Raw genomic sequence first — 22876 nt, 5'->3', positions numbered from 1 at the left:
CAGGATTTTATGAAATCCCTAACTTACAAGATATCTCAGCCTCTGAAGGTGGCAGGCATTAGATATTGATGTCATATTTTTATCACGTTTTTACTAGAGATGAGCAAAACTTTCAAGGTTCAATTCGGCAAACATCCTGATATTTGCCAAACATGTATGTCGAACATACCCGAACCCTATTGAATTCAACGCACAGACAACACCTTAAGGGGGACCAAAAAGCTTCCCAGACATCTCAAATTAGGGGCAGACATGAGGAAAAGTGGCATCAATTGACCCAGAGTACAAATAGTCTAATTGCGCAGCATGGATGCATAGAGCAAGGCTTGGACTAGCATTTCTAGTAACAGTAACAGGTGGATAAGTGACAGGTGAAGGCCTGGTGCTCTGAGAGATCTGCCAAATTCAGGCAACAGACATGAAGGAGACCCAACATGGAGTACCAAACATTTCTAAAAATTAGGGGCAGACATCAGGAAAAGTGGCATCAATTGACCTTCAGTAGAAATTTGATAATGGCACAGCAGTAGGGTTGAGCGACTCTTATTTTTATAGGATCGGGTCGGGTTTCACGAAACCCGACTTTCTCAAAAGTCGGGTCGAGTGAAATCGGCCGATCCTATAAAAAAGTCGGGGTCGGCCGAAACGCGAAACCCAATGCAGTGCAATGAGATACTATGGTTCCCAGGGTCTGAAGGAGAGGAAACTCTCCTTCAGGCCCTGGGATCCATATTTACGTGTAAAATAAAGAATTAAAATAAAAAAAATTGATATACTCACACTCTGATGCGCCCTGGTAGTAACCGGCATCTTCCGTTCCTAAAAATGGCGCTTGAAAGACCTTTCGAATGCATCACGGCTTGTGATTGGTCGCGGCGGCCCACGTGACCGCTGAGCGACCAATCACAAGCCGGTGACGTTATTCTCAGGTCCTATTCTGGTTCTTAGGTACATGAGAATTACGTCACGGCTTGTGATTGGTCGCTGAGCGGTCACGTGGGCCGCCGCGACCAATCACAAAGCCGTGACGTCATCGGAAGGTCCTTCACGCGTTCATTCTTAAGAAGGAAGGCTGCCGGAAAGAAGCAGGGCACGTACGAGGGTGAGTATATACCTAATAGGAATATACTCACCTTCGGCTTCTTTCCGGCAGGCTTCCTTCTTAAGAATGAACGCGTGAAGGACCTTCCGATGACGTCACGGCTTTGTGATTGGTCGCGGCGGCCCACGTGACCGCTCAGCGACCAATCACAAGCCGTGACGTAATTCTCATGTACCTGAGAACCAGAACAGGACCTGAGAATAACGTCACCGGCTTGTGATTGGTCGCTCAGCGGTCACGCACGTGGGCCGCCGCGACCAATCACAAGCCGTGAAGCATTCGAAAGGTCTTTCAAGCACCATTTTTAGGAACGGAAGATGCCGGTTACCAGCGGCGATGTCCAGGCTGCGTCGGAGAGGTGAGCATATCAATATTTTTTATTTTAATTCTTTATTTTACACTTAAATGTGGATTCTGATACCGATTTCCGATATCGCAAACATATCGGAACTCGGTATCGGAATCCCGATACCAGATTCAGAAGATCGCCGACCTCATGGCCGACCCCACACAGGGGTCGGGTCGGGTTTCATGAAACCCGACTTTGCCAAAAGTCGGCGACTTCTGAAAATGGTCGACCCGTTTCGCTCAACCCTACACAGCAGCAGTCAGCCATGGGCCATGCATGAGATATCTGGGTCTGGGCCAGCATTTAGAGCTTTGAATTAAAGTTTCAATTAAGACAAGGTGGGTGAGTGAGCGGTGTAAGCCTTATTTGCTGGAGTCCTGATAACTCATGCAAAAGTTCAAACAGTTTTTTCCCAGCCACACTCAGGTGCCCCAAACAACAGTTTTGGTAGAAAAATGAAAGGATAGTAACACAGGTAGTTGACTGTTGATCAATTCGTCCACAAAAGTGGCATCAATTGACCTTCAGTAGAAATTTGATGATGGCACAGCAGCAGTCAGCCATGGGCAATGCATGAGATATCAGGGTCTGGGCCAGCATTTACAGCTCTGAATTGAAGTTTTAATTAAGATGAGGTGGGTGAGGGACCGGTGCAAGCCTACTGTGCTGGGGGCCCTGATACCTCATGCAACAGGTGAAACTGCTCTTCTTCTCAGCCACATGCAGGTGACAAAAATATCACCTTGTTAGACTATAAATGTTATAAAAATGTAAGGATAGTAACACAGGTACTTGACTGAAAGTAAGTGCAGACCTACCAGCCTGGCAATCCTACTGCTACAGGCAACACACATGAAGGAGACCCAACTTGGAGTGCAAACATTTCAAAAACTTATTGCCACACACCACTAAAGTGTCATTAATATCCCTAGAGTAGAAATAGTATAATGGGCTTCTGACACCCCTTCCACTACAGGCAACCCACCAGATGGAGACCCAACTTGGAGTCTTCACATTTAAAAAAAATATTGTCACACACTAGGGTTGAGCGAAACGGGTCGTTCATTTTCAAAAGTCGCCGACTTTTGGCAAAGTCGGCGTCTCATGAAACCGAGCCGATCCCAGCGTTGCATCGGCCATGCGGTACGCGACTTTCGCGCCAAAGTCGCGTTTCAATGACGCGAAAAGCGCCATTTCTCAGCCAATGAAGGTGAACGCAGAGTGTGGGCAGCGTGATGACATAGGTCCTGGTCCCCACCATCTTAGAGAAGGGCATTGCAGTGATTGGCTTGCTGTCTGCGGCGTCACAGGGGCTATAAAGGGGTGTTCCCGCCGACCGCCATCTCACTGCTGCTGATCTGAGCTTAGGGAGAGGTTGCTGCCGCTTCATTAGAAGCAGGGAGAGCGTTAGGCAGGGTCCATTAACCACCAAACCACTTGTGCTGTAGCGATTTCCACTGTCCAACACCACCTTCGGTGTGCAGGGACAGTGGAAGCTACATTTTTTTTTTTTTCTCTCAGCGCTGTAGCTCATTGGGCTGCCCTAGAAGGCTCCCTGATAGCTGTATTGCTGTGTGTACGCCACTGTGCAAACCAACTGCTTTTTTCAAAGCACATATCCTCTTGTTCCTTCCTTTCTGCACAGCTATCTTTTTTGTTTGTCCACACTTTTTATTTAATTTGTGCATCAGTCCACTCCTTATTGCTGCCTGCCATACCTGGCTGAGATTACTGCAGGGAGATAGTAATTGTAGGACAGTCCCTGTTTTTTTTGTTTTTTTTGTGGGAGATTAAGATTGGCATTTCTGCTAGAGTGCCATCCCTGTGTGTGCCATCTCTCACTCAGTGGGCCATAGAAAGCCTATTTATTTTTTTGCTTGATTTGGGTTCTAAAATCTACCTGAAAAAAAATCACTACATCAATCAGTGGGAGATTAATATTGCCCTTTCTGCTTGTGTGCCACTCCTGACTCCTGTGTGTGCCATCTCTCACTCAGTGGGCCATAGAAAGCCTATTAATTTTTTTGCTTGATTTGGGTTCTAAAATCTACCTGAAAAAAAACCACTACATCAATCAGTGGGAGAAAAATATTGGCCTCAGGGCTTGTGTGCCACTCCTGATTCCTGTGTGTGCCATCTCTCACTCAGTGGGCCATAGAAAGCCTATTTATTTTTTTGCTTGATTTGGGTTCTAAAATCTACCTGAAAAAAAATCACTACATCAATCAGTGGGAGATTAATATTGCCCTTTCTGCTTGTGTGCCACTCCTGACTCCTGTGTGTGCCATCTCTCACTCAGTGGGCCATAGAAAGCCTATTAATTTTTTTGCTTGATTTGGGTTCTACAATCTACCTGAAAAAAAAACACTACATCAATCAGTGGGAGAAAAATATTGGCCTCAGGGCTTGTGTGCCACTCCTGACTCCTGTGTGTGCCATCTCTCACTCAGTGGGCCATAGAAAGCCTATTTATTTTTTTGCTTGATTTGGGTTCTAAAATCTACCTGAAAAAAAATCACTACATCAATCAGTGGGAGATTAATATTGCCCTTTCTGCTTGTGTGCCACTCCTGACTCCTGTGTGTGCCATCTCTCACTCAGTGGGCCATAGAAAGCCTATTTATTTTTTATTATTTGGTTTCAAAAGTCTCCCTGAAAAAGAAAAAAAAAAGTTAAAACAGTGGGAGATTAATATTGCCCTTTCTGCTTGTGTGCCACTCCTGACTCCTGTGTGTGCCATCTCTCACTCAGTGGGCCATAGAAAGGCTATTTATTTTTTATTATTTGGTTTCTAAAGTCTCCCTGAAAAAGAAAAAAAATAAAACAGTGGGAGATTAATATTGCCCTTTCTGCTTGTGTGCCACTCCTGACTCCTGTGTGTGCCATCTCTCACTCAGTGGGCCATAGAAAGCCTATTTATTTTTTATTATTTGGTTTCTAAAGTCTCCCTGAAAAAGAAAAAAAAAATAAAACAGTGGGAGATTAATATTGCCCTTTCTGCTTGTGTGCCACTCCTGACTCCTGTGTGTGCCATCTCTCACTCAGTGGGCCATAGAAAGCCTTTGTTTTTTTATTATTTGGTTTCTAAAGTCTCCCTGAGAAAGAAAAAAAAAATAAAACAGTGGGAGATTAATATTGCCCTTTCTGCTTGTGTGCCACTCCTGACTCCTGTGTGTGCCATCTCTCACTCAGTGGGCCATAGAAAGCCTTTGTTTTTTTTATTATTTGGTTTCTAAAGTCTCCCTGAAAAAGAAAAAAAAAATTAAAACAGTGGGAGATTAATATTGCCCTTTCTGCTTGTGTGCCACTCCTGACTCCTGTGTGTGCCATCTCTCACTCAGTGGGCCATAGAAAGCCTATTTATTTTTTATTATTTGGTTTCTAAAGTCTCCCTGAAAAAGAAAAAAAAAATAAAACAGTGGGAGATTAATATTGCCCTTTCTGCTTGTGTGCCACTCCTGACTCCTGTGTGTGCCATCTCTCACTCAGTGGGCCATAGAAAGCATTTGTTTTTTTTATTATTTGGTTTCTAAAGTCTCCCTGAAAAAGAAAAAAAAAAGAAAACAGTGGGAGATTAATATTGCCCTTTCTGCTTGTGTGCCACTCCTGACTCCTGTGTGTGCCATCTCTCACTCAGTGGGCCATAGAAAGCCTTTGTTTTTTTATTATTTGGTTTCTAAAGTCTCCCTGAAAAAGAAAAAAAAAATTAAAACAGTGGGAGATTAATATTGCCCTTTCTGCTTGTGTGCCACTCCTGACTCCTGTGTGTGCCATCTCTCACTCAGTGGGCCATAGAAAGCCTTTGTTTTTTTTATTATTTGGTTTCTAAAGTCTCCCTGAAAAAGAAAAAAAAAAGTTAAAACAGTGGGAGATTAATATTGCCCTTTCTGCTTGTGTGCCACTCCTGACTCCTGTGTGTGCCATCTCTCACTCAGTGGGCCATAGAAAGCCTATTTATTTTTTATTATTTGGTTTCTAAAGTCTCCTTGAAAAAGAAAAAAAAATAAAACAGTGGGAGATTAATATTGCCCTTTCTGCTTGTGTGCCACTCCTGACTCCTGTGTGTGCCATCTCTCACTCAGTGGGCCATAGAAAGCCTTTGTTTTTTTATTATTTGGTTTCTAAAGTCTCCCTGAAAAAGAAAAAAAAAATTAAAACAGTGGGAGATTAATATTGCCCTTTCTGCTTGTGTGCCACTCCTGACTCCTGTGTGTGCCATCTCTCACTCAGTGGGCCATAGAAAGCCTTTGTTTTTTTTATTATTTGGTTTCTAAAGTCTCCCTGAAAAAGAAAAAAAAAATAAAACAGTGGGAGATTAATATTGCCCTTTCTGCTTGTGTGCCACTCCTGACTCCTGTGTGTGCCATCTCTCACTCAGTGGGCCATAGAAAGCCTATTTATTTTTTATTATTTGGTTTCTAAAGTCTCCCTGAAAAAAAAAATAAAACAGTGGGAGATTAATATTGCCCTTTCTGCTTGTGTGCCACTCCTGACTCCTGTGTGTGCCATCTCTCACTCAGTGGGCCATAGAAAGCCTTTGTTTTTTTTATTATTTGGTTTCTAAAGTCTCCCTGAAAAAGAAAAAAAAAATTAAAACAGTGGGAGATTAATATTGCCCTTTCTGCTTGTGTGCCACTCCTGACTCCTGTGTGTGCCATCTCTCACTCAGTGGGCCATAGAAAGCCTTTGTTTTTTTTATTGTTTGGTTTCTAAAGTCTCCCTGAAAAAGAAAAAAAAAAGAAAACAGTGGGAGATTAATATTGCCCTTTCTGCTTGTGTGCCACTCCTGACTCCTGTGTGTGCCATCTCTCACTCAGTGGGCCATAGAAAGCCTATTTATTTTTTATTATTTGGTTTCTAAAGTCTCCCTGAAAAAGAAAAAAAAAATAAAACAGTGGGAGATTAATATTGCCCTTTCTGCTTGTGTGCCACTCCTGACTCCTGTGTGTGCCATCTCTCACTCAGTGGGCCATAGAAAGCCTTTGTTTTTTTTATTATTTGGTTTCTAAAGTCTCCCTGAAAAAGAAAAAAAAAAGTTAAAACAGTGGGAGATTAATATTGCCCTTTCTGCTTGTGTGCCACTCCTGACTCCTGTGTGTGCCATCTCTCACTCAGTGGGCCATAGAAAGCCTATTTATTTTTTATTATTTGGTTTCTAAAGTCTCCCTGAAAAAGAAAAAAAAAAGTTAAAACAGTGGGAGATTAATATTGCCCTTTCTGCTTGTGTGCCACTCCTGACTCCTGTGTGTGCCATCTCTCACTCAGTGGGCCATAGAAAGCCTATTTATTTTTTATTATTTGGTTTCTAAAGTCTCCCTGAAAAAGAAAAAAAAAAATAAAACAGTGGGAGATTAATATTGCCCTTTCTGCTTGTGTGCCACTCCTGACTCCTGTGTGTGCCATCTCTCACTCAGTGGGCCATAGAAAGCCTATTTATTTTTTATTATTTGGTTTCTAAAGTCTCCCTGAAAAAGAAAAAAGAAAATAAAACAGTGGGAGATTAATATTGACATTTGTGCTTGAGTGACAGACCTGCGTGTGTGGCATCTCTGTGATTTGGTGCCACAGAAAACAGAGTGTGTAACATTGTGCCTGATTTTCCTTGTGGTCTCACCAACCTGTTAAGGGATATTGAAATCATACTGAAGTTATAGCTCACCGTGTAAGTTGTTTGACAGCAACAAATAAAGTTACTTTGGTTAAGTTTTTAAAACAATGAGGAAGTCTGATGCAAGAGGTCGTCGTGGCCGAGGGCGTTCATTGTCAGCTGGTAATGATGGTAGTGGTAGTGGAGCATCAGGTGGTCGTGGGGATAAAAATATTCCACCTAAGTCTGGAGCTGTGGAGCCAGTTTCGTCGTCTGGCTACACAAGGCCTCGAACGCTCTCTTTTCTGGGAGTAGGAAAACCGCTTTTAAAGGCGGAGCAGCAACAGCAAGTTTTGGCTTACATTGCAGACTCAGCCTCTAGCTCTTTTGCCTCCTCTTCTGAAACTGGTAAATGTAAAAGCAGCGCGTCGCTTGTGGATGTTCACGGTCAGGGACAAGTCGCTTCCTTGTCCTCTTCAGCAAAAACTACAACAAGAGAGAAGGATGCAGCAGGCGACACAACGGGTTACTCCATGGAGCTCTTTACACATATCGTCCCTGGCTTAGAAAGTGAAACACTTAACAGGCCATGCCCATTACAAGTAGATTCTGACATGGAGTGCACTGATGCACAGCCACAGCCAGAGTACTATGCTGCTCCTTTGACTCAGACCACCACATTGCCCTCTCAGGGTACTGATCCACAATCAGACCCTGATGAGACTATGTTGCCCCGCCACGAACGCTATACCACCGACCGACACAGTGACACAGACGAAGTTGCACACGAGCTCGAAGAGGAGGTAATAGATGACCCAGTTGTTGACCCTGATTGGCAGCCATTGGGGGAACAGGGTGCAGGCGGCAGTAGTTCAGAAGCGGAGGTGGAGGAGGGGCCGCAGCAGGCATCAACATCGCAACAGGTTCCATCTGCCGGGCCCGTATCTGGCCCAAAACGCGTGTCAAAGCCAAAACCTGTTGGAGGACAGCGTGGCCATCCGGTTAAAGCTCAGTCTGCAATCCCTGAAAAGGGATCCGATGCTAGGAAGAGTGCAGTCTGGCATTTTTTTAAACAACATCCAATTGATCAGCGCAAAGTCATCTGTCAAAAATGTTCAACTAGCTTAAGCAGAGGTCAGAATCTGAAAAGTCTAAATACTAGTTGCATGCATAGACACTTAACCACCATGCATTTTCAAGCCTGGACTAACTACCAAACGTCCCTTAAGGTTGTAGCACCCTCGGCCAATGAAGCTAGTCAGCAATGCAACATCCCTTCCGTCACTGTAAGGCCACCATTTTCCGCACCACCAGCAGTATCTGTGCAGGTTTCTTTGCCAGCCAAAAGCAGTCAGGGTCAGGGAATCACCAGTTTTGTAGGAGGAAATATTGCATCTAGGGCACCGGCGGAAACAATACCGTCTCCAACCGTCTCTCAGTCTGCCATGTACACCGGCACACCCGAAAGTTCCACGATCTCCAGCTCTCCAGTCCAGCTCACCCTACATGAGACTCTGGTTAGAAAAAGGAAGTACTTATCCTCGCATCCGCGTACACAGGGTTTTAACGCCCACATAGCTAGACTAATCTCGTTAGAGATGATGCCCTACCGGTTAGTTGAAAGCGAAGCTTTCAAAGCCCTGATGGAGTACGCTGAACCACGATACGAGCTACCCAGTCGACACTTTTTTTCCAGAAAAGCCATCCCAGCCCTGCACCAGCATGTTAAACAGCGCATCGTCCATGCACTCAGGCAATCTGTGAGTACAAAGGTGCACCTGACTACAGATGCATGGACCAGTAGGCATGGCCAGGGACGTTATGTGTCCATCACGGCACACTGGGTGAATGTGGTGGATGCAGGGTCCACAGGGGACATCAATTTCGGGACAGTTGTGCCTAGCCCACGGTCTAGGAAACAGTTGGCTGTAGGCATTCGCACCCCCTCCTCCTCCTCGTCCTCCTGCAGAAGCTACAGCTCTTCCACAGACCGCAGTCGGCCAACCACTCCATCGGCAGATGACACTGTTGCACACCAGTTGTCCCATTATGGGCCAGCTACTGGCAAGCGTCAGCAGGCTGTATTGGCTATGAAGTGTTTGGGCGACAACAGACACACCGCGGAAGTTCTGTCCGAGTTCTTGCAACAAGAAACGCAGTCGTGGCTGGGCACAGTAGATCTTGAGGCAGGCAAGGTAGTGAGTGATAACGGAAGGAATTTCATGGCTGCCATCTCCCTTTCCCAACTGAAACACATTCCTTACCTGGCTCACACCTTAAACCTGGTGGTGCAGTGCTTATTGAAAACTTATCCTGGGTTCTCCGACCTGCTCCTCAAAGTGCGTGGACTTTGCTCACATATCCGACGTTCGCCTGTACACTCCAGCCGTATGCAGACCTATCAGCGGTCTTTGAACCTTCCCCAGCATCGCCTAATCATAGACGTTGCAACAAGGTGGAACTCAACACTGCACATGCTTCAGAGACTGTGCCAACAGAGGCGGGCTGTTATGTTTTTGTGGGAGGATACACATACACGGGCAGGCAGTAGGATGGCAGACATGGAGTTGTCAGGTGTGCAGTGGTCGAAGATACAAGACATGTGTCAAGTCCTTCAGTGTTTTGAGGAATGCACACGGCTGGTTAGTGCAGACAACGCCATAATAAGCATGAGCATCCCCCTAATGCGTCTGCTGATGCAAAGTTTGACGCACATAAAGGATCAGGCGTCTGCACCAGAGGAAGAGGAAAGCCTTGATGACAGTCAGCCATTGTCTGGTCAGGGCAGTGTACAGGACGAGGTAGCGGGCGAAGAGGAGGTGGAGGACGAGGAGGATGATGGGGATGAGTATATTTTTAATGCGGAAGCTTTCCCGGGGGCACTGGAAATTGGTTGCGTGGCAAGGCCGGGTTCTGGTTTTTTGAGGGACACAAGTGACGTAGATTTGCCTGAAACTGCCCCTCAACCAATCACAACCGGAGATTTGACAACTGGAACTTTGGCCCACATGGCGGATTATGCTTTACGTATCCTAAAAAGGGACACACGCATTACGAAAATGATGAACGATGACGATTACTGGTTGGCCTGCCTCCTTGATCCACGCTATAAAGGCAATTTGCAAAATATTATGCCACATGAGAACTTGGAACTAATATTAGCAACCAAACAATCAACTCTTGTTGACCATTTGCTTCAGGCATTCCCAGCACACAGCGCACGTGATCGTTCTCACACGAGCTCCAGGGGGCAGCAGACTAGGAGTGTTAGGGGTGCACACATCAGAAGTGGCGTTGGACAGAGGGGTTTTCTGACCAGGTTGTGGAGTGATTTTGCTATGACCGCAGACAGGACAGGTACTGCTGCATCAATTGAAAGTGACAGGCGACAACATTTGTCCAGTATGGTTACTAACTATTTTTCATCCCTTATCGATGTTATCCCTCAACCGTCATTCCCATTTGATTACTGGGCATCAAAATTAGACACCTGGCCAGAATTGGCAGAATATGCATTGCAGGAGCTTGCTTGCCCGGCAGCAAGTGTCCTATCAGAAAGAGTATTCAGTGCTGCAGGTTCAATATTAACCGAAAAAATGACTCGTCTGGCTACCCAAAATGTTGACGATCTAACATTCATTAAAATGAACCACAACTGGATTTCGAAATCTTTTGCCCCACCTTGCCCGGCCGACACCTAGCTTTCCTATGAAAAGCTCTTGCCTGTGGACTACTGTGAATTACTTTTCTAATGTCTAATTTTCTGCAGCTGATTGTCCAGCATACGACATGTTTACACCTCCCTAAATGGCCAAACTCCCCACACGGGGCCGTGGTATCGCGACTTGGCGCAAGCACCCGTGAGACTGCTGTTTGTCTGAAGAGGTGGGTGTGCTCGCTTTTGGTCGACGGCATTGCTACTGGGTCCCTCATAGTACAATAAAGTGTCTCTGGCGGTGGTGGTGCGCACCCAACGTCAGACACACTGTTGTAACATGAGGGGCCCTGGGCCTGTACCGCCGGCCACAAGAGAGTTCACCCACCCCCAGGTCAAACATTGCTCTACCACTTCCACAGTTATCTCTCACACTTCCACCAATGTTTAGTCTATGCGCTGACATCCTTCCATACCTGCCACTGACAATACCATTGTGTTGACATGTATGATGGTACTTAACGTAGTCAGGGGCAGTGTCCTCTATTTACCACAGTAAATACTTTGCGCTAAATTAGTAGGTCTGAAACAACGCAGAGGATCCCACCCCTGAACCTAATGATTGCACCCTTTAGTGTTTTTGTTTTGTTTTAATGCGAGACATTCACATTTAATTGTTGTTTTTGACTACTAACTGGCAGACACTCATTACAATCGGCCTCCGTTGACCAGACCACTGCTGCCCATGTACGCCTGGAACCAATTATAAAGTGCCTACAGCCAGCCCATTTTATTGTGTTAGGCCTTCGAAGCCTGTCTGCGGTCCCTCCTTCCACTAGGCCTCCACTGACCAGACCACTGCTGCCCGTGTACCCCTGGAACCAATTATAAAGTGCCTACAGCCAGCCCATTTTATTGTGTTAGGCCTTCGAAGCCTGTCTGCGGTCCCTCCTTCCACTAGGCCTCCACTGACCAGACCACTGCTGCCGTGTACCCCTGGAACCTATTTTACAGTGCCTACAGCCAGCCCATTTTATTGTGTTAGGCCTTCGAAGCCTGTCTTCGGTCCCTCCTTCCACTAGGCCTCCACTGACCAGACCACTGCTGCCCGTGTACCCCTGGAACCAATTATAAAGTGCCTACAGCCAGCCCATTTTATTGTGTTAGGCCTTCGAAGCCTGTCTGCGGTCCCTCCTTCCACTAGGCCTCCACTGACCAGACCACTGCTGCCCTTGTACCCCTGGAACCTATTTTACAGTGCCTACAGCCAGCCCATTTTATTGTGTTAGGCCTTCGAAGCCTGTCTGCGGTCCCTCCTTCCACTAGGCCTCCACTGACCAGACCACTGCTGCCCGTGTACCCCTGAAACCAATTATAAAGTGCCTACAGCCAGCCCATTTTATTGTGTTAGGCCTTCGAAGCCTGTCTGCGGTCCCTCCTTCCACTAGGCCTCCACTGACCAGACCACTGCTGCCTGTGTACCCCTGGAACCAATTATAAAGTGCCTACAGCCAGCCCATTTTATTGTGTTAGGCCTTCGAAGCCTGTCTGCGGTCCCTCCTTCCACTAGGCCTCCACTGACCAGACCACTGCTGCCCGTGTACCCCTGGAACCAATTATAAAGTGCCTACAGCCAGCCCATTTTATTGTGTTAGGCCTTCGAAGCCTGTCTGCGGTCCCTCCTTCCACTAGGCCTCCACTGACCAGACCACTGCTGCCCGTGTACCCCTGGAACCTATTTTACAGTGCCTACAGCCAGCCCATTTTATTGTGTTAGGCCTTCGAAGCCTGTGTGCGGTCCCTCCTTCCACTAGGCCTCCACTGACCAGACCACTGCTGCCTGTGTACCCCTGGAACCAATTATAAAGTGCCTACAGCCAGCCCATTTTATTGTGTTAGGCCTTCGAAGCCTGTCTGCGGTCCCTCCTTCCACTAGGCCTCCACTGACCAGACCACTGCTGCCCGTGTACCCCTGGAACCTATTTTACAGTGCCTACAGCCAGCCCATTTTATTGTGTTAGGCCTTCGAAGCCTGTCTGCGGTCCCTCCTTCCACTAGGCCTCCACTGACCAGACCACTGCTGCCCGTGTACCCCTGGAACCAATTATAAAGTGCCTACAGCCAGCCCATTTTATTGTGTTAGGCCTTCGAAGCCTGTCTGCGGTCCCTCCTTCCACTAGGCCTCCACTGACCAGACCACTGCTGCCCGTGTACCCCTGGAACCTATTTTACAGTGCATAGAGCCTATTTTTTTATTTTATTTAATATTAATAAAGCCAGGATGGACTACGATGTACCACGCTATGAGCTACCCAGTTGACAATTCTTTTGCGAGAAAAGCCATCCCACCCCTCCACCAGCATGTTAAAGACCGCATTGTCCTTGCATTCTATCAATCTGTGAGTCCAAAGGTACACCTGACAACAGACACATGGACCTGTAGGCATGGCCACGGAAGGTTACGTGTCCTTTGTGGCTCAATGGGTTAATGTATTGGATGCATGGTCCACACAGGGGACAGCCTGCTAAGTCTGTCTGCAGTCCCTAATTCAAGTTGTCCTCAACTGAATAAAGCTGAGCTTCTACCTTCTGGCTCTGATTAACTGCTGTTTTTAAACAAATTGGTGGTTCCGGCCTACTAACGGTGTCTGCCCCTGCCTGGTGTTGTCCTCAACTGAATAAAGCTGAGCTTCTACCTTCTGGTTCTTATTAAGCTTTTTTTTTTTTTTTTTTTTTTTTAATTGCTGGATGGGGCCTAATACCTCTGTTTGCTGCTCCCTGGTGTTTGTCCTCAACTGAATACAGCTGAGCTTCTACCTTCTGGCTCTCATTAAGTGCTGTGTTTTTAAAAAATGGTGTTTAGGGCCTACTAACGGTGTCTGCCCCTGCCTGGTGTTTGTCCTCAACTGAATACAGCTGAGCTTCTACCTTCTGGCTCTCATTAAGTGCTGTTTTTAAACAAATTGGTGGTTCCGGCCTATTAACGGTGTCTGCCCCTGCCTGGTGTTTGTCCTCAACTGAATACAGCTGAGCTTCAACCTTTTGGCTATCATTAAGTGCTGTTTATTTAAAAAAAAAAAGGTGTTTAGGGCCTACTAACGGTGTCTGCCCCTGCCTGGTGTTTGTCCTCAACTGAATACAGCTGAGCTTCTACCTTCTGGCTTTTGGCCTATAGTATCAGATAATAAACTGCATTTGGCCTACTGGTGTGGTTGGGCCCTTGAAAAAGTGTTTGCTGCTCTTGGGTTTGCTACTCCACTGAACAAAGCAATGCCGCCTGTTTAGTCCTGTTACCAATTTTGAACTGCATTTAGCCTAATTTATTCTTTGGCCCTATATCTGTTTCCTCCTCATCCTGCCCATTGCCCAGCCACTGCTAGATGAGTCTGCTGGTACATTGACCTAGACCACTACATTCCCCTTGCACTCTACACAGCCAGAATCTAACCCTGCTGAAAGTAAGGTTCCCCTTCCCGCATGTTATACCACCTTACACAGGGACAAAGAGGAAGGTGCAGATGAAAGTGCAGGTTCCTTCATCAGGTGGGGGGGGCATACTCGTTGGCGACGTCACTGGCACAGGGCCCCTCAGAGTACGCAAAAGTGTCGCTGCTGGTGGGAGGCGCCCCCGCCATGCAAACACACCGCCATACTTTGAGGGGCCCTGTGCCAGTGCCAATGCAAACGAGTGGGCCCCCCCTGCTTGCTCAGGATCACAGCACTTGCAACATTGAAATACTTACCTCTCCCTGCTCCACCGCCATGACGTAGTCCACGTTTCCTGGGCCCATTAAAACCTTGAACCAGCCCTACCCCCAACAACTTTTGCCAAATGACCCCCAAGTTCCAATGCCCAACTATTATTATAAAGTTAATTAAGATTGACAAGCTTCAGAAACAAGAATGGATGTTTTTGCCATTAAAATGGGCACTGTAGGTGTTTTCCTGGCCTCCACTCACTGCCGACTATGCTTCCCCATTGACTTGCATTGGGTTTCGTGTTTCGGTCGATCCCCGACTTTTAGCGACAATCGGCCGACTGCACTCGACTCGACTCTGGACAAAATCGGGTTTCCCAAAACCCGACTCGATCTTAAAAAAATGAAAGTCGCTCAACCCTATCACACACCACTAGAGTGGCATCAATTTCCCCAGAGTAGAAATGGTATTATGGCCCTTTGACACCCCTTCCACTACAGGCGACACATCAGATGGAAACCCACCTTGGAGTTTCCACATTTAAAAAATGTTTTTGTAACATCTCAGCAGTAGCAACAACAGGCACAGAAGCTATGACAAAGGTGTCACAGACTGCAATAATGCGGGATTATTGCATGACACTAAAAACGACACCATCGTCTAGTCTGCCCAGTCTGTGAATGAGGTGCAAAAGCCATTGGAGATCCATGACTTGTTCATCTTGATGAAAGTTAGTTGCACTTTCAGATGACAGCCAGATGCGCTTATCCGTCAGGACACCACCAGCAGCGCTGAAGAGTGAAGACACATTCTGAGAGAACGCTGGCTACCGAGCATGAAAATACCTCCACTCTTCCATTTTTGAAGACCAAAATGCAAAAATGTCCAAATTCCCCCTGATGGCATTGATATTAAGCTCAAGATACCCCTGCTCTCTCTAGTCATTCACAACGTGTCAGATTTGTAATCTGTTCTGCTGGTGCACTGGCTGGTACAAAAAATGTGTGAAATGACTCACAGAAATTGCTTCTGCCACTTACGCTGCTGCTAAAGTTTTTGCATTGACAACTTCATGTTCCCAGGGTTGGAAGTCTATAATTGTGATGCACAATGTGTGCCTCTTTGCTGTCTTGTGGAAAACCACTCTTAAGATTATCTACAAGCGTGTTTTTCAATACTCCAGCATGCGCGTGTCCCTTTCCAGAGGGGGAGCATGTACTCTTGTGCTGTGGATCTAACAAAGTGGCAACCCAGTAGTCAGCACTATTTCTAATCCTAACAATACGGGTATCATGTTGCAGAAAGAAGATGCTCATATGTTGGAATAGTGAGGTTGATGATGGCATCATCAGTGCTAACCATCTTAGTAGCTATTTTGAAACTTTGCAGAAGGATACAGAGGTCCTCCATCTGTGCCCACTCCGCAAGCGTTATTTGCACCACATCCACACTGCGTTGGCCCAGACTAAGCACACAGCGATCGTGCTTTATGCAGCAGCACATCCAGGCCGAGATAGTGGGGGAGATATTACTGTACCACCAGGTTGAGGATGTGATCAAGTCATGTGTGTGTGGTTGGCCCAGTGTAGGGCCGCCAACAGGTTTGCACCGTTATCATACACTGCCTTCCCTGGCTCCAGGTTCAGTGGAGACAGCCATTGCTCAAACTCTGCCTTGATGGCTGTCCACAACTCTTGAGCTGTGTGACAGTGATCTTCAAAGCATATTAATTTATACACTGCCTGATTGTGGTGAGCCATGGCTGCGCAGTACAGAGGTGGGGGGATACTCTATGCACTGTTGAAACGCATGTCTCATTAAGGGAGAAGTTGAGGGTGCAGGTGGAGGCCCTAGAGGAGGTGGGGAGGCAGCAGTGGGGGAAGTTAGATACAGAGGATTGTCCCGCAAGCCTTGGAGATTCCAAGACATGTGTAGCAGCCCTTTGCCTGCCTGCTCCCATAGCAACCAGAGTTACCCAGTGCCCAGTCAGCAAGATGTAATGCTTCATAGCTGCATATGTAATTATAACTACGTAAGATACATAGCTACATATAATAACTAGTGGGATCAGATTAAAAAACATTTTAATACACATTGGAAAATACTTAAAAGAGATGTTAAGATTTCTAATTTTTTACCGGAGCACCATGCACTAACTGCTAGACGGGCACCCACTCTCCGTGACTGTCTAGTAAAGAGTCATTTTGTGAGACCAACCATTAGAACTCAGTCTGAACATCGGCATAGAGGCTTATACCCATTTGGTGACTGTAATTTGTGACTTCATGGACCAAAGTACTGTGTTTTTAAATCCTGTTGATCAATGGGAATTCAAATTGATGGACTTTATCCACTTTTAAACGCATAATGTTATTTATGCCCTTGTGTGTCCATGTCCCAATTTTTATGTGGGATAAATGTCCCAGGAATTAAATAGATGGGACCAGCAGCTTCTCTCTAACATCAATGTGGCTAAACAGGATTTGTTCAAAGGAAAATCCTTATCCTCAATGGCCACACATTTTTTACAGGTCAATTCGGGAAAAAACAGAGATCTACGCATTTTTGGTCTACAAAAGATTTCATGTAATATCCGCAGATGTGATCATCAGGGTGAATTACTTAGACTAGAATCCAGATGGATACACAAACTAAATTCTATAGCACCTCTAGGGATTAATGAAGAATTACAGGTCTTCTAATTACTTCAATTGGACTGCCTGTGTGCCCATGTCTGACTGTGGTAATTTCTTGGCCCTTTCAGGCCCTGGCATTCCCTCACTTGGCATGGAGTCATGGGATCCATAGCTTATTAACTCATCTTTCTCTACAGTTATGTAAGCCCTTGAGTCATGAAGGTTTAATTTCATTTTGTGTTTACTTTATCATATCCACTTCTGAGAATCTGGTCTTTATCTCTTAGCCCATTGGGGGCTTTTGGACCTTTAGGAATTCACGCAGAATTACATCTTAAAAGGTTACCCATGTTTGACTGGGGTAACTCCTTGGCCTTGGCAAGGGTTTGGCATTGCCTCACTTGGCATGGATAAGAAGGATTTGTGGATAATCTGCACTGCTTGTATCCCATATAATAAATCCAAATCCAAACAGAAAATACATGCGTTTATTCTTTATTTAGACAATGCGTTTCAAAATTCTACATACTTCTTTATTGGGGCAAGAAAAGTATGATGTTTTTTACGATGAAAGCCACACACAAGTGTTGACGCTCATTAAAGCATTAGTAAGTGCACTTATGACTATTTAAACATTACATGACTGGAATTACATTGTTTTCGCCTCAAGAATAGTGATGAGCGAACGTGCTCGCCACTACTTGTTACTCGCCCGAGTATCCCTATGCTCGATGTACACGCCGAGCACCGAGTATTTCCGTGATTATTCAGCGGGAGCTTGGGTCTCCGCCCTGCAATTCTGGCGCTCTTTAGAACGCCAATGACAGTGCAGGGATTGTCAGCCATGCACTGTAATGCCGCAGTCATCTTTGTTGTGGTATTACAGTGATTGGCTGGCAGCACAGCGTCATCAGGTCTATAAGAGACCTGACATCACCCTGCTCGCCGCATTCTGCTCCGGACTTAGCGACTGTAAGGAGAACTGCTGCTGATATAGGGTCAGAATCGTGCTTTTAAGAGTTAGTGTAGGTCTGCAACTGTTCAGTCCACAACTCCTGAGAAACCAACAGTCCTTTTTAGGGCTAATTCGGGGGTCCCAAGATTGCAGCGCTAAGTAGGCATGGGAGTTTATGTGGGCATATCCACATCAGTGCAAGGCCTGCAGACACTGTATGTGCTCCATTACTGTCTGCTGCTGCTTATTTAACATATATCTAGCTGCAGTTTTCTGTGTTTTTTTTTTCTTCACCTGATACCTGCTCCTTTTATTCTAAAGCAATCCATAGCCCCCTTATTTTAACATTTATTTGCTTGTTCACGCTGCCTACTACAGCCAGGTTATTGAAATCTAAGAACGTGCAACTCTACCTTTTTCTTTTCTTTTTTTTTGTCCTAGACATCAGATGTGAGTGCGCCCAAAAGAATCTTTTTTGTGTGTCATAGCCAGCTTGTTGACACAATATAGTTGTGCCCAAAAAAATCAAGGCCACATTTACATCAGTCTGTTATCTGAGGCTGACGGCTGGTATATCGGTGGTGGAAAAATTTTAGCTTCGCAGGCATAAGTTTCATAGTTCTGTCTGCTAGCCTTGTTGTACTCATTTTTAATTTTTTGCCAAATTTCACAAGAGAAAAAAATTAGACAGTCTGTTATATGTGGCTGCGGACTGGTGTATCGGTGGTAAAAAATCGTAGCTACGCAGGCATAGTTTTGATAGTTCTGTCTGCTAGCCTTGTTAGACTCTTTTTTTTGTTATATTAAAACTTCTCCAAAGCACCCCCAAAAAATAATTCAGTCTGTTATGTCAGGCTGAGGCCTGTTTTATCTGTGGTGGAAAAATCGTAGCTTCGCAGGCACAAGTTTCATAGTTCTGTCTGCTAGCCTTGTTCCGATTTTTTTTTTTTTTTAATTATCCCAAAAATTTTTTTATACAGTCTGTTATGTCAGGCTGAGGCCTGGTGTATCTGTGGTGGAAAAATCTTAGTTTCGCAGGCATACGTATCATAGTTATGGTCTCCTTTTTAAAAAAAAAAAAAAAAAATTCACCCCCCCAAAAAAAAATATTTTATACAGTCTGTTATGTCAGGCTGAGGCCTGGTGTACAGTGTCTGTGGTGGAAAAATCGTAGCTTTGAAGGCATACTGATCAGATATAATTTTGCTCCAAATAAATACATTTGTGTTGAGCTTTTGCAATAGTTCAGTAGTCCATTTAAAATGGGCAAGGCAAGGGGCAAGGGACGGGGAAGTGGACGTGATGCTGATGGTGCATGCAGAGGCCGAGGCCATGGCCAAGCTGAAAGTGGGCAACAACAAAGACCCACATCTTCTCGCTCGACCTTCCTGTCCCAGTTTCTAAGGGATCGCAGCCCACCACTATTGAAGCCAGAGCAGTGTGAAACGGTTGTTGGTTGGATAGCGGACAATGCTTCCAGTCACTTAGCCACCACCACCATGTTTTCCACACAGTCAAGTCTGAGTAGCCATGAGTGTGGACCGGATATTCTTCACCCTGATCCTCCTTCCTCCCACTATGCCAAGTGCCCTGAGACAACTGATCCCACACTTGGACACTCCGAAGAGCTGTTCAGTTTTCCCTTTCAAGATTCCGTGCTCTCAGCCGGTCAACTTGAAGTGGGGACAGATGAGATTTCATGTAGCGATGCCCAAAGCTTTGACCAGCCACGGTCAGATGAAGGCGATGGTGGGAAAGTGTCACAAGAGGTGGACGATGATGAGAAACAATTGCCAGAAAGTCAGGAGGAGGAGCAGGGTGCGGATGTGGAAGACGAGGTGGTGGATGACATAGTGACTGACCCAACCTGGCAGGAGGATATGCAGAGCAAGGACAGTATCACACATGGGGAAGGAGGCATATCACCCCAGCAGGCAGGAAGAAGCAGTGTGGTGGCCACAGACAGAAGGTGTGCCTCCATTCCCCGTAACATTAACATGAGGGAAGTAGCCATTCCAACTGTTAGATCTTCCCAAGTCTGGTTATTTTTTATAGACTCTGTCGATAACCCCAAACAAGCTATTTGCAGCACCTGCCATGCCCGCGTCAGCAGGGGTAGCAAAACTACCACCACCAGCATGATCAGGCACATGGCAGCAAAGCACCCAACTTTGTAGGCTGACCCCCAGGCTCCAGGAACACTGTCTGCAGGGGATACCACTGCTTCTTCCACTGTTTTGCATAGAAGCCAATCCCCAGTCTACCGTGCATGTGAGATGCCTCTAGCCCTGCACCTGTTGTTGCCCACAGTCAAGCAGCACCATCATCAAGCCCGTCCACGTCCTTGTCCCAGCACAGCCTTCAGTTGTCTATACCCCAGTCATTGGAACGCAATCGGAAATACCCAGCCAACGTCCCACAGGCCACAGTCCTAAATTCTAAGATTTCTCTTCTGCTTGCTCTCGAAATGTTGCCTTTTAGGCTCGTTGAGATGGAAGCTTCCAGCAACCTGATGGCAGCGGCCATCCCAAGGTACTCGGTCCCCAGTCGCCACTATTTCTCCCGGTGTGCCATACCGGCATTACACCAGCATGAAGCCCACAACATTACCCTTGCCCTCAACAATGCTGTTACTGGGAAAGTCCACCTAACCACAGACACGTGGACAAGTGCTTGTGGCCAGGGATGGTACATCTCACTGACGGCACACTGGGTTAACATAGTGGAAGCCGAAACCAAGTCGGACCTTGGGATGGAACACATCCTCCTATGCCGAGGATTGAGGGCCCTATGTCAATCAGGGTTGCCCCCACAGTCTACAGCTCCTGCACCTCCTCCTCCTCAGCCTCTATCTCTGAAATCAACACATCAGTCAGAAGCTGGAAGCACTGCAGCACTGCCTCAGCCAAGCGGCAACAGGCTGTGCTGAAGCTAATCTGCATAGGTGACAATCCGCACAATGCAGAAGAGCTGTGGACAGCGCTGAAAGAGCAGTCAGATATTTGGATGACACTGCTGAACCTACAGCCAGGCATGGGCGTGTGTGACAATGGCCGTAACCTGGTCGCGGCTCTGAAGCAAGGTGAGCTCACACACGAACCTTGCTTGGCCCATGTGCTTAACCTCGTGGTTCAACTTTTTCTGAAAAGCTACCAGGAGCTGCCGGGTCTGCTAATGAAAGTACACCGTCTGTCTGCCCATTTTAGAAAGTCAGCTACAGCTTCAGCTGCCCTTGCTGTGCTTTAGCAGCGTTTGCAGCTTCCGGCTCACTGACTGGTGTGTGATGTCCCCACGCGCTGGAACTCTATGCTACATATGTTGGAAAGGATTTGTGAGCAGAAAGAGCAGTTGTTGACTACCAACATCAACAAGGCCGTCGATATTCAGTTTAGACTCCACACATAAGACTTCAGGAGTGGACATGGATATCAGACATATATACCATCCTACAAAACTTTGAGAAATGCACCAAGATGATGAGCAGCAATGACGCCATAATTAGTGTCTCCCCTCTGTACCAGTCTGTCACTGTAAATTTGTTTACTGTTAACGACATTTATAACCCTGTATGTAACCCCTTTTCACATGTACAGCACCATGGAATTATTGGTGCTATATAAATAAATAAATAAATAATAATAATAATAATTATCATCACCATCCCACTTCTCAGCCTTCTGAAAACCTCTCTGCTCACAACTAAAGAGGATACATTGCAGGCAGAGCACAAGGACATGGATCAAGGAACCATACAGGGGGATTACACTCAGCCCAGCCTCATGTCTTCCCAACGAGGATTGGTAGGCAATGAGGAGGAGGAAGAACAGGAGCTACTTTCATGCTCTATAGACGGTACTACAAGCACAGCTGTCAAACCGTCTGGTCAGTGGGGATGGCCTGAGGATAGGGAGGAGGAGGATGAAGATGAGGAGGAGGAGTCAGTCGTCCTGTTGGTGAGGACACGGAAGTCTTGCCTGTTAGCAGCCTGGCATGCATGGCTGACTATGTTGCACTGCGTTTCACGTGGCCCTCGCATTATAAAAATTTTTGGTGACACTCATTACTGGTTGGTGACACTTCTAGACCCACGCTACAAGGAGAACTTTCAATCTCTTCTACCAGAGGCAGAGTGGTGTACTAAAATGTTGCAGTACCAGTAGCGGAATTACTTTGAAAATTCCCATGTGAGAACGCTGGCAGCAGACGTCAGGGTTTGTTGTACAACCAAGGAATCCAAGCGAGAGAGACAGAAGTACAATCCAGTTCAGGCAGGGGAACAATGGCAAAGTTCTGGGACAGTTTTCTCAGACCCTCCCATCGTCCCAGAACAGAGGCAAGGGGTGCTGTCACAAGAAGTGCAGTGTTCGGGAAGATGCTGAGGAAGTACCTTGCAAATCATACAAACATCCTCCGGGATTCATCTGTGCCTTTTAATTATTGGGTATCCAAGCTGGACACATGGCATGAACTGGCTCTCTATGCCGTGGAGGTCCTGGCCTGCCGTACTTCTAGGATTCTGTCAGAGCGGGTTTTTAGTGCCACTGGTGGAATTATAACAGATAAGTGCATCTGCCTGTCAACTGAAAATGCTGACAGGCTGACTCTTATAAAAATGAACAAGGGCTGGATTAGGAAAGACTTCTGTACGCCGCCAAGTGAAAACAGCGAAACATAATCTCTAATATATTCTCTTTTTTGGGGAGGTGTATTCTCATGCACCTCCTCACAACCACATATGGGTATACACTTCCAGATTTTGTCTGTTTGTTGTTATCCTCCTCCTTATCCTCATCCTCATCATCAACAACCAGTAGAACACCAGGGTGAACAGATTCTGTGATGCCAAAATCACAATTTTTTTTGTGCAAGGGTGTTTTTATGATGCCCATTACT

The sequence above is a fragment of the Ranitomeya variabilis genome, chromosome 4 (genome assembly GCF_051348905.1).
Source record: "Ranitomeya variabilis isolate aRanVar5 chromosome 4, aRanVar5.hap1, whole genome shotgun sequence".
NCBI lineage: Eukaryota > Metazoa > Chordata > Amphibia > Anura > Dendrobatidae > Ranitomeya > Ranitomeya variabilis.
Note: the sequence above shows the minus strand (reverse complement) of the source record.